The following is a 10,342-nucleotide window of genomic DNA, read 5'->3' on the forward strand; positions in this document are numbered from 1 at the left end:
CCCCAACAGAATCTTTGTGGTATAAGCTAGATGGATGGCGGCATTCATGGGGATCCGGAAAGTCTAACCTTGTCTGTGGTATTTCGAGTAGGATCCCGGGAATCCGGAAATTCTAACCTTGTCTGTGGTATTCCGAGTAGGATTCCGGTATTGAATGACTGTGACGAGCTTCAAACTCCTGAAGGCTGGGCGTTAGTGACAGACGCAAAAGAATCAAGGGATTCTATTCCAACCTGATTGAGAACCGACAGATGATTAGCCATGCTGTGACAGAGCATAGGACCATTTTGACTGAGAGGACGGGATGTAGCCATTGTCAAGGGTGATGCCTCCAGACGATTAGCCGTGCAGTGACAGCGCATAGGACCATTTTTCCGAGAGGATGAAAAGTAGCCATTGATGATGGTGATTCCCTACATACAGCTTGCCATGGAAAGGAGTAAGAAGGATTGGATAAAAGTAATAAGAACGTAGAGATTCGAAAGGATTCTAGCATCTCCATACACTTATCTGAAATTTGCACTATTGATTTACATAAGTATTTCTATCCCTTTTTAATTTCTATTTATTATTAATTTTCGAAATCCATAACCATTTAATCTGCCTAACTGAGATTTACAAGGTGACCATAGCTTGCTTCATACCAACAATCTCTGTGGGATCGACCCTTACTCACGTAAGGTATTACTTGGATGACCCAGTACACTTGCTGGTTAAGTTGAACGGAGTTGTGTCCACACATAGTTGCCATAATAATGATTTCATACAACAACAAAGAATACTAAATTGATGTGATCACAATTTTGTCCACCAAGTTTTTGGCGCCGTTGTCGGGGATTGTCCGAGTATGGACAACTGACGGTTCATCTTGTTGCTCAGATTAGGTAATTTTCTTTTCAAAAATCTTTTTCAAAATTTTTCTTTTATTTTCGTTTTTCTAAAAGAATGTTTTCGAAAAAATAATAAAAATACAAAAAAATTAATAAAATCATAAAAATCAAAAATATTTTATGTTTCTTGTTTGAGTCTTGAGTCAATTTTTAAGTTTGGTGTCAATTGCATGCTTTAAAAATTTTTCTTGCTTTCTTCGAAAATTCCATGCATTCATAGTGTTCTTCATGATCTTCAAGTTGTTCTTGACAAGTCTTCTTGTTTGATCTTGATGTTTTCTTATTTTGTGTTGTTTGTTGTTTTTCATATGCATTTTTCGTTTGTTAGAGTCCATGCATTAAAGAATTCTATGTTTGGTGTCTTGCATGTTTTCTTTGCATTAAAAATTTTTCAAAATTATGTTCTTGATGTTCATCATGATCTTCAAAGTGTTCTTGGTGTTCATCCTGACATTCATAGTGTTCTTGCATGCATCATGTGTTTTGATCCAAAATTTTCATGTTTTGGGTCATTTTTTATGTTTTTCTCTCTCATCATTAAAAATTCAAAAATAAAAAAAATATCTTTTCCTTATTTCTCTCATAATTTTCGAAAATTTGAGTTGACTTAGTCAAAAATTTTTAAAATTAGTTATTTCTTACAAGTCAAGTCAAAATTTCAATTTTAAAAATCTTATCTTTTCAAAATCTTTTTCAAAAATCATATCTTTTTCATCTTTTTCTAATTTTTGAAAATTTTAAAAAAATTATTTTTCAAAATCTTTTTCTTATCTTTTATATCATATTTTTGAAAATTAGCTAACAATTAATGTGATTGGTTCAAAAATTTGAAGTTTGTTACTTTCTTGTTAAGAAAGGTTCAATCTTTAAATTCTAGAATCTTATCTTGTAGTTTCTTGTTAGTGAAGTAAGTAATTTCAAATTTTTAAATTAAATCTTTTTATCTCTTATCTTATATTTTTCAAAAATTTTATCTTTTTCAAAATTTGATTTCAAAATATCTTATCTAACTTCTTATCTTCTTATCTTTTCAAATTTGATTTTAATATCTTTTTCAACCAACTAATTAACTTTTTGTTTGTTTCTTATCTTTTTCAAAACCACCTAACTACTTTTCCCTCTCTAATTTTCGAAAATATCTCATCCCTTTTTCAAAAATTATTTTTAATTAATTAATTGTTTTAAATTTTAATTTTAATCTTATCTTATCTTTAATTTTCGAAAATACTAACCTCTTTTTCAAAATTATTTTCGAAATTCTCCATCTCTTTTCTTATTTTTTTTTAATTATTTATTTACTAACACCTCTCTTCACCTCTCTTCATCTAAAAATTCGAACCCATTCTTCTTCACTCTTCTCCTCTTTCTTCTTCTACTAACATAAAGGAATCTCTATACTGTGACATAGAGGATTCCTCTTTCTTTTCTTGTTTTCTTCTCTTTCATATGAGCAGGAACAAGGATAAAGGCACTCTTGTTGAAATTGATCCAGAACCTGAAAGGACTCTGAAGAGGAAATTAAGAGAAGCTAAATTACAACATTCTAAAGGTAACCTTTCAGAAATATTCGAACAAGAGAAGGAGATGGCAGCCGAAAATAATAATAATGCAAGGAGAATACTTGGTGACTTCACAAAGCCAACATCCAAATTTGATGGAAGAAGCATCTCCATTCCTGCCATTGGAGCCAACAACTTTGAGCTGAAACCTCAGCTAGTTGCCTTAATGCAACAAAACTGCAAGTTTTATGGACTTCCATCTGAAGATCCTTATCAGTTTTTAACTGAGTTCTTGCAGATCTGTGAGACTGTAAAGACGAATGGAGTTGATCCTGAAGTCTACAGACTCATGCTTTTCCCTTTTGCTGTAAGAGACAGAGCTAGAATATAGTTGGATTCACAACCTAAGGATAGCCTGGACTCCTGGGATAAGCTGGTCACGGCCTTCTTGGATAAATTCTTTCCTCCTCAAAAGCTAAACAAGCTGAGAGTGGATGTTCAAACCTTCAAACAAAAAGATGATGAATCCCTCTATGAAGCTTGGGAAAGATACAAGCAGCTGACCAAAAGGTGTCCATCTGACATGTTTTCAGAATGGACCATATTAGATATATTCTATTATGGTCTATCTAAATTTTCAAAAATGTCATTGGACCATTCTGCAGGTGGATCTATTCACCTAAAGAAAACGCCTGAAGAGGCTCAAGAACTCATTGACATGGTTGCAAACAACCAATTCATGTACACTTCTGAGAGGAATTCCGTGAATAATGGGATACCTCAGAAGAAAGGAGTTCTTGAAATTGATGCTCTGAATGCCATATTGGCTCAGAACAAAGTGTTGACTCAGCAAGTCAACATGATCTCTCAAAATCTGAATGGATGGCAACATGCATCCAACAGTACTAAAGAGGCAGCTTCTGAAGAAGCTTATGATCCTGAGAACCCTGCCATGGCAGAGGTTAATTACATGGGTGAACCTTATGGAAACACCTATAACTCATCATGGAGAAATCATCCAAATTTCTCATGGAAGGATCAACAAAAGCCTCAACAAAGCTTTAACAATGGTGGACGTAATAGGCTGAGCAATAGCAAGCCTTTTCCATCATCTTCTCAGCAACAGACAGAGAATTCTGAACAAAGCACTTCTAATTTAGCCAATCTAGTCTCTGATCTGTCAAAGGCCACTTTCAGTTTCATGAATGAAACAAGATCCTCCATAAAAAACCTGGAGGCACAAGTGGGCCAGCTGAGTAAGAAAGTCATTGAAACTCCTCCCAGTATTCTCCCAAGCAATACAGAAGAGAATCCAAAAGGAGAGTGCAAAGCCATTGATGTGATCAACATGGCCGAATGCACAAGGGAGGAGGAGGACGAAAATCTTAGTGAGGAAGACCTCCTGGGATGTCTCTCAAGCAAGAGGGAGTTTCCTATTAAGGATCCAAAGGAATCTGAGGGTCATATAGAGACCATAGAGATTCCATTAAATCTCCTTCTGCCATTCATGAGCTCTGAAGACTATTCTTCCTCTGAAGAGGATGAAGATGTGACTAGAGAGCAAGTTGCTCAATATTTAGGAGCTATCATGAAGCTGAATGCCAAGTTGTTTGGTAATGAGACTTGGGAAAGTGAACCTCCCTTGCTCATTAATGAACTAGATACCTGGATTCAGCAAACTCTACCTCAAAAGAAACAAGATCCTGGCAAGTTTTTGATACCTTGTACCATAGGCACCATGACCTTTGCAAAAGCTCTGTGTGATCTGGGGTCAGGGATAAATCTTATGCCACTCTCTGTAATGGAGAAGCTGGGGATCATTGAGGTGCAACCTGCCTTGTTCTCATTACAATTGGCAGACAAGTCATTGAGACAAGCTTATGGAATAGTAGAGGACGTGTTAGTAAAGGTTGAAGGCCTTTACATCCCTACTGATTTCATAATCTTAGACACTAGGAAGGAGGAGGATGAATGCATCATCCTTGGAAGACCTTTCCTAGCCACAGCAGGAGCTGTGATAGATGTCAATAGAAGTGAATTAGTCCTTCAATTGAATGGGGACTACCTTGTGTTTAGGGCACATGGCCATCCCTCTGTGACAAAAGAGAGTAAGCATGAAGAGCTTCTCTCAGTTCAGAGTCAAGAAGAGCCCCCACAGTCAAACTCTAAGTTTGGTGTTGGGAGGCCACAACCAAACTCTAAGTTTGGTGTTAAGATCACATATCCAAACTCTAAGTTTGGTGTTGGGACTATACAACATTGACCTGATCACCTTTATGGCTCCATGAGAGCCACTGTCAAACTATTGGCATTAAAGAAGCGCTTGTTGGGAGGTAACCCAATTTTATTTATCTAATTTTTATTTTATTGTTATTTTGTGTTTTATTAGGTACATGATCATGTGGAGTCACGAAAAAAATATAAAAATTAAAAATAGAATCAAAAACAGCAGAAGAAAAATCACACCCTGGAGGAAGCACAGACTGGCGTTCAACGCCAGTAAGAAGCATCTGGCTGGCGTTCAACGCCAGAACAGAGCATGAATCTGGCGCTAAACGCCAGAAACAAGCACATTCTGGCATTTGAATGCCAGAAATGTGCCTAGAGGAAAAGCTGGCGCTGAACGCCAGTAACAAGCATGAAACTGGCGTTCAACGCCAGAAACATGCTACATGTGGGCGCTGAACGCCCAGAACATGCTTTACATGGGCGTTTGATGAGCGGATAATTTGTATGCTTTTTGGCATTGTTTTTAGTATGTTTTTAGTATCTTTTAGTTACTTTTTAGTATATTTTTATTAGTTTTTAATTAAAATTCACTTTTCTGGACTTTACTATGAGTTTGTGTGTTTTTCTGTGATTTTAGGTATTTTCTGGCTGAAATTGAGGGTCCTGAGCAAAAATCTAATCCAGAGACTGAAAAGGACTGCAGATGCTGTTGGATTCTGACCTCCCTGCACTCGAAGTGGATTTTCTGGAGCTACAGAAGCCCAATTGGCGTGCTCTCAACGGAATTGGAAAGTAGACATCCTGGGCTTTCCAGCAATATATAATAGTCCATACTTTGCCCAAGATTTGATGGCCCAATCCGGCGCTCAAAGTCACCTACAGAAATTCCAGCGTTAAACGCCGGAACTGGCATAAAATTTGGAGTTAAACGCCCAAACTGGCATGAAAGCTGGCGTTTAACTCCAGAAAAGGTCTCTACACGAAATTCCTTCATTGCTCAGCCCAAGCACACACCAAGTGGGCCCGGAAGTGGATTTTTCTGTCATTTACTCATTTCTGTAAACCTTAGGACACTAGTTTACTATTAATAGGATCTTTTGACATTGTATCAGTACCTCATGACCTCATAACATTTTGTAAACGTTTCTTTTCACAGTATGAGCCTCTAAACCCCATGGTTGGGGGTGAGGAGCTCTACTGTCTTGATGGATTAATGCAATTACTACTGTTTCTTATTCAATCATGCTTGCTTCCGTTCTAAGATAACACTTGTTCTTAATCCGGATGAATGTGATGATCCGTGACAATCATCATCATTCTCAACTATGAACACGTGCCTGACAAACCTCTGTTCTATCTTAGATTGAGTAGTTATCTCTTGGGTTCTTTAATCGGAATCTTCGTGGTATAGGCAGGACTGATGGCAGCATTCAAGAGAATCCGGAAGGTCTAAACCTTGTCTGTGGTATTCTGAGTAGGATTCAATGATTGAATGACTGTGACGTGCTTCAAACCTGTAACCTACTGGGCGTTAGTGACAGACGCAAAAGAGTTATTCTATTCCGGTAGGGGAGGGAACCAAACCGGTGATTGGCAGCACTGTGACAGAGTGCGTGCATTAGCTTTCACTGCGCGGATGGGAGGTAGCTGCTGACAACAGTGAGACCCTATACGAGCTTGCCATGGAAGGAAACTTGCGTGTTTGATGAAGAAGACAGTAGGAAAGCAGAGATTCAGAAGATGGAGCATCTCCAAACCTCAACCTATTCTCCATTACTGCAATACAAGTAACCATTACATGTTCTTCTTTTTTTTTACAATCAATCCTGATAATTTCTGATATCCTGACTAAGATTACAAGAAACCATAGCTTGCTTCAAGCCGACAATCTCCGTGGGATCGACCCTTGCTCACGCAAGGTATTACTTGACGACGACCCAGTGCACTTGCTGGTTAGTTGTGCGGGATTGCAAAAGTGTTATTGCAATTTCGTGCACCAAGTTTTTGGCGCCGTGCCGGGGATTGTTCGAGTTTGGACACTAACGGTTATTTTGTTGCTTAGATTAGGACTGTTTTCTTTTTGTTGGTTTAGAGTCTTTTAGTTGAGTCTAGTTCATATTCTAAGTTTGGTGTCAATTGCATGCTTTTTGTTTTTCTTTTAATTTTCGATTTTTCTTGTTCTTAGTCCCTTTCTGATTCATAAAAGTTCTAAGTTTGGTGTCCTCTTTGTGTTTTCCTTTAAAATTTTCGAAAAAAATAGTGTTTGATTTTCTAAAATTTTAAGTTTGGTGTCTTTTTGTGTTCTTCTCTTTCCTCTTTTTAAAAAATCAAATCTTTTTCATAAAAAAATTTTTCAATGATATCTTTTTAATTGCTGTTTTCAAAATCTTTTTAATTAACTAATTGATTCAGTTTCAATTTGCTTTGATCTATTTTCTTTCTAATTTTCGAAATCTTATTTTATTTTCCTTTTGATTTTCGAATTTTTATTTTAAATTTCCTTTTTGTTTTTATTTTTATTTTTCGATTATATAAAAAAAAAAAACAAACAAAATTTATCTCTTTGCAATTATTATCATTTCCCTTTTGTCCATTATGGACTTAAGTGGAATTAACCAGTCCAGAAGGACTCTGGGGTCCTATGCCAACCCCAGTACAGCTGCATATGGGGTAGCATCTGTGTACCTCCCATCAAAACAAGCAGCTTGAGCTAAACCCTCAACTCATTATCATAGTGCAGCAAAAATTGCCAGTATTCGGTCTTCCAGAGGAAGAACCTACTGAGTTTCTGGCACAGTTCTTACAAATTGCTGACACATACATGATAAAGAGGTAGATCAGGATGTCTACAGACTGTTACTGTTTCCATTTGCTGTAAAAATCAAGCAAAAAGGTGGTTGAATAACCAACCTACAGCAAGCATAAAGACATGGAAACAGTTATCAGAAAAATTCCTGAATCATTTTTACCCTCCAAAAGGATGACACAGCTAAGGCTGGACATCCAAGGCTTTAAACAAGAGGATAATGAATCCCTTTATGATGCCTGGGAGAGGTATAGAGGTATGCTTAGAAAATGCCCCTCTGAAATGTTTTCAGAGTGGGTACAGTTAGACATCTTCTACTATGGGCTTACAGAAAAAGCTCAGATGTCTTAGACCACTCAGCTGGTGGATCTATCACATGAGAAAGACAATTGAAGAAGCTCAAGAGCTTATAGACATTGTTGCTAGAAACCAATACTTATATTCTAGCAAGGAATTCGTTCCACAAGAAGAGGTCATGGCAGTAGTCACTGATCCTGATCCTCAAGAAACAGATGAATGAGCTTAATCAACAATTGCTCCTGATGACAGAACAGTTAGCAGAATTTAAAGAAATGCTCCATGATACTAAGGTTGCTAACAAGAGCATAGAACTGCAGTTGAATCAAGCAAAACAGCAAATATCTAAACAATAACAGAAGAATGTCAAGCAGTTCAACTGAGGAGTGGGAAAACACTGAATGCCACTGCTCAAAAGAGCAAGAAGTCAATTAAGGAACAGTTGACAGAGGATGACCAAGCCACTGTTCAAAATCCCTCTGAGGACAGTAAGAGCCCAGAGAGGAATATTATTGGCGTTCAAACGCCAGAAGGGAAGGAAAGTTGGCGTTAAACGCCCATTCCTTGCCCAATACTGGCGTTCAAACGCCAGAACAGGGAGGAAAGCTGGCGTTAAACGCCCATTCCCTGCCCAGTTCTGGCGTTCAAACGCCAGAAAAGGGGAGAAGTTGGCGTTTAACGCCCAAACTTCATCCACTCCTGGCGTTCAAACGCCTAAGGAGAATCAGGCACCTGAGTTCTGATGATTCCCCCTAACAAGGCCTCTTCAACCATTTCTGTAAGGAATAAACCTGCAGCATCTAAGGTTGAAGAATATCAAGCCAAGATGCCTTATCCTCAGAAACTCCGCAAAGCGGAACAGGATAAGCAATTTGCCCGTTTGCTGACTATCTAAGGACTCTTGAAATAAAGATTCCGTTTGCAGAGGCACTTGAGCAAATACCCTCTTATGCTAAGTTCATGAAAGAGATCTTAAGCCATAAGAAGAATTGGAGAGAAACTGAAAGTGTTTCTCACTGAAGAATGCAGTGCAGTCATTTTGAAAGCTTACCAGAAAAGCTTCAAAGATCCTGGAAGCTTATGATACCCTGCACATTAGAAGGCGCCTGCACCAAGATAGCCCTATGTGATCTTGGAGCAAGCATCAATCTAATACCGCATCCACAGAAAGCTTGGGTTGATTGGAGAAGTCAAACCAACCAGGATATGCCTCCAACTTGCTGATGGTTCCATTAAACACCCATCAGGCATAATAGAGGACATGATTGTCAAGGTTGGGCCATTTGCCTTTCCACTGACTTTGTGGTGCTGGAAATGGAGGAGCACAAAAGTGCAACTCTCATTCTAGGAAGACCTTTCCTAGCAACTGGACGAACTCTCATTGATGTACATAAAGGGAAGTAACCTGAGAGTCAATGAGGATGAGTTCAAGTTGAATGCTGTGAAAGCTAGCAGCATCCAGACACACCAGAAGACTGCATGGACGTTGACATTATGACTCTCTGGTAGAAGAGATCAATATGACTGAAAGCCTAGAATCAGAGCTTGAGGACATCTTCAAAGATGCTCAACCTGATCAAGAAGAACTAGAGGAAGTAAAGGAATTTTCGAAAATTCCTCAGGAGGAGGATAAGCCTCCCAAACCTGAACTCAAACCTCTACCACCATCTCTGAAATATGCATTTCTGGGAGAGGGTGACACTTTTCCAGTGATTATAAGCTCTGCTTTAAATTCACAGGAAGAGGAAGCACTGATTAAAGTGCTAAGGACACACAAGACAGCTCTTGGGTGGTCCATAAGTGATCTTAAGGGCATAGCCCAGCTAGATGCATGCACAAGATCCTGTTGGAGGATAATGCCAAACCAGTGGTTCAACCACAGAGGAGGCTAAATCCTGCCATGAAGGAGGTGGTGCAGAAAGAGGTCACTAAACTACTAGAGGCTGGGATTATTATCCTATTTCTGATAGCCCCTGGTGAGCCCTGTCCAAGTTGTTCCCAAAAAGGGAGGCATGACAGTGGTTCATAATGAAAAAAATGAACTGGTTCCCACAAGGACAGTCACAGGGTGGCGCATGTTTGATGACTACAGAAGGCTCAATACAGCCACCAGAAAGGATCATTTTCCTTTACCATTCATTGACCAAATGCTAGAAAGACTAGCTGGCCATGATTACTACTGCTTTTTGGATGGCTATCAGGCTACAACCAAATTGCAGTACCCTCAGGACCAAGAGAAAACAGCATTCCCCTGCCCTTCAGGCGTGTTTGCCTATAGGAGAATGCCTTTTGGTCTGTGCATGCACCTGCAACCTTCCAAAGGTGCATGCTCTCTATCTTCTCAGATATGGTAGAGAAATTTCTGGAAGTCTTCATGGATGACTTCTCATATGGAGACTCATTAGCTCCTGTCTTAACCACCTATCACTTGTCCTGAAAAGGTGCCAAGAGACTAACCTGTTTTAAACTGGGAGAAATGTCACTTTATGGTGACTGAAGGAATTGTCCTTGGGCACAAATTTCAAGCAAGGGAATAGAGTGGATAAGGCAAAGGTAGAGGTAATTGAAAAATTACCACCACCTGCCAATATTAAGGCAATCAGAAGCTTTCTGGGACATGC

The sequence above is a fragment of the Arachis stenosperma genome, chromosome 5 (genome assembly GCF_014773155.1).
Source record: "Arachis stenosperma cultivar V10309 chromosome 5, arast.V10309.gnm1.PFL2, whole genome shotgun sequence".
NCBI lineage: Eukaryota > Viridiplantae > Streptophyta > Magnoliopsida > Fabales > Fabaceae > Arachis > Arachis stenosperma.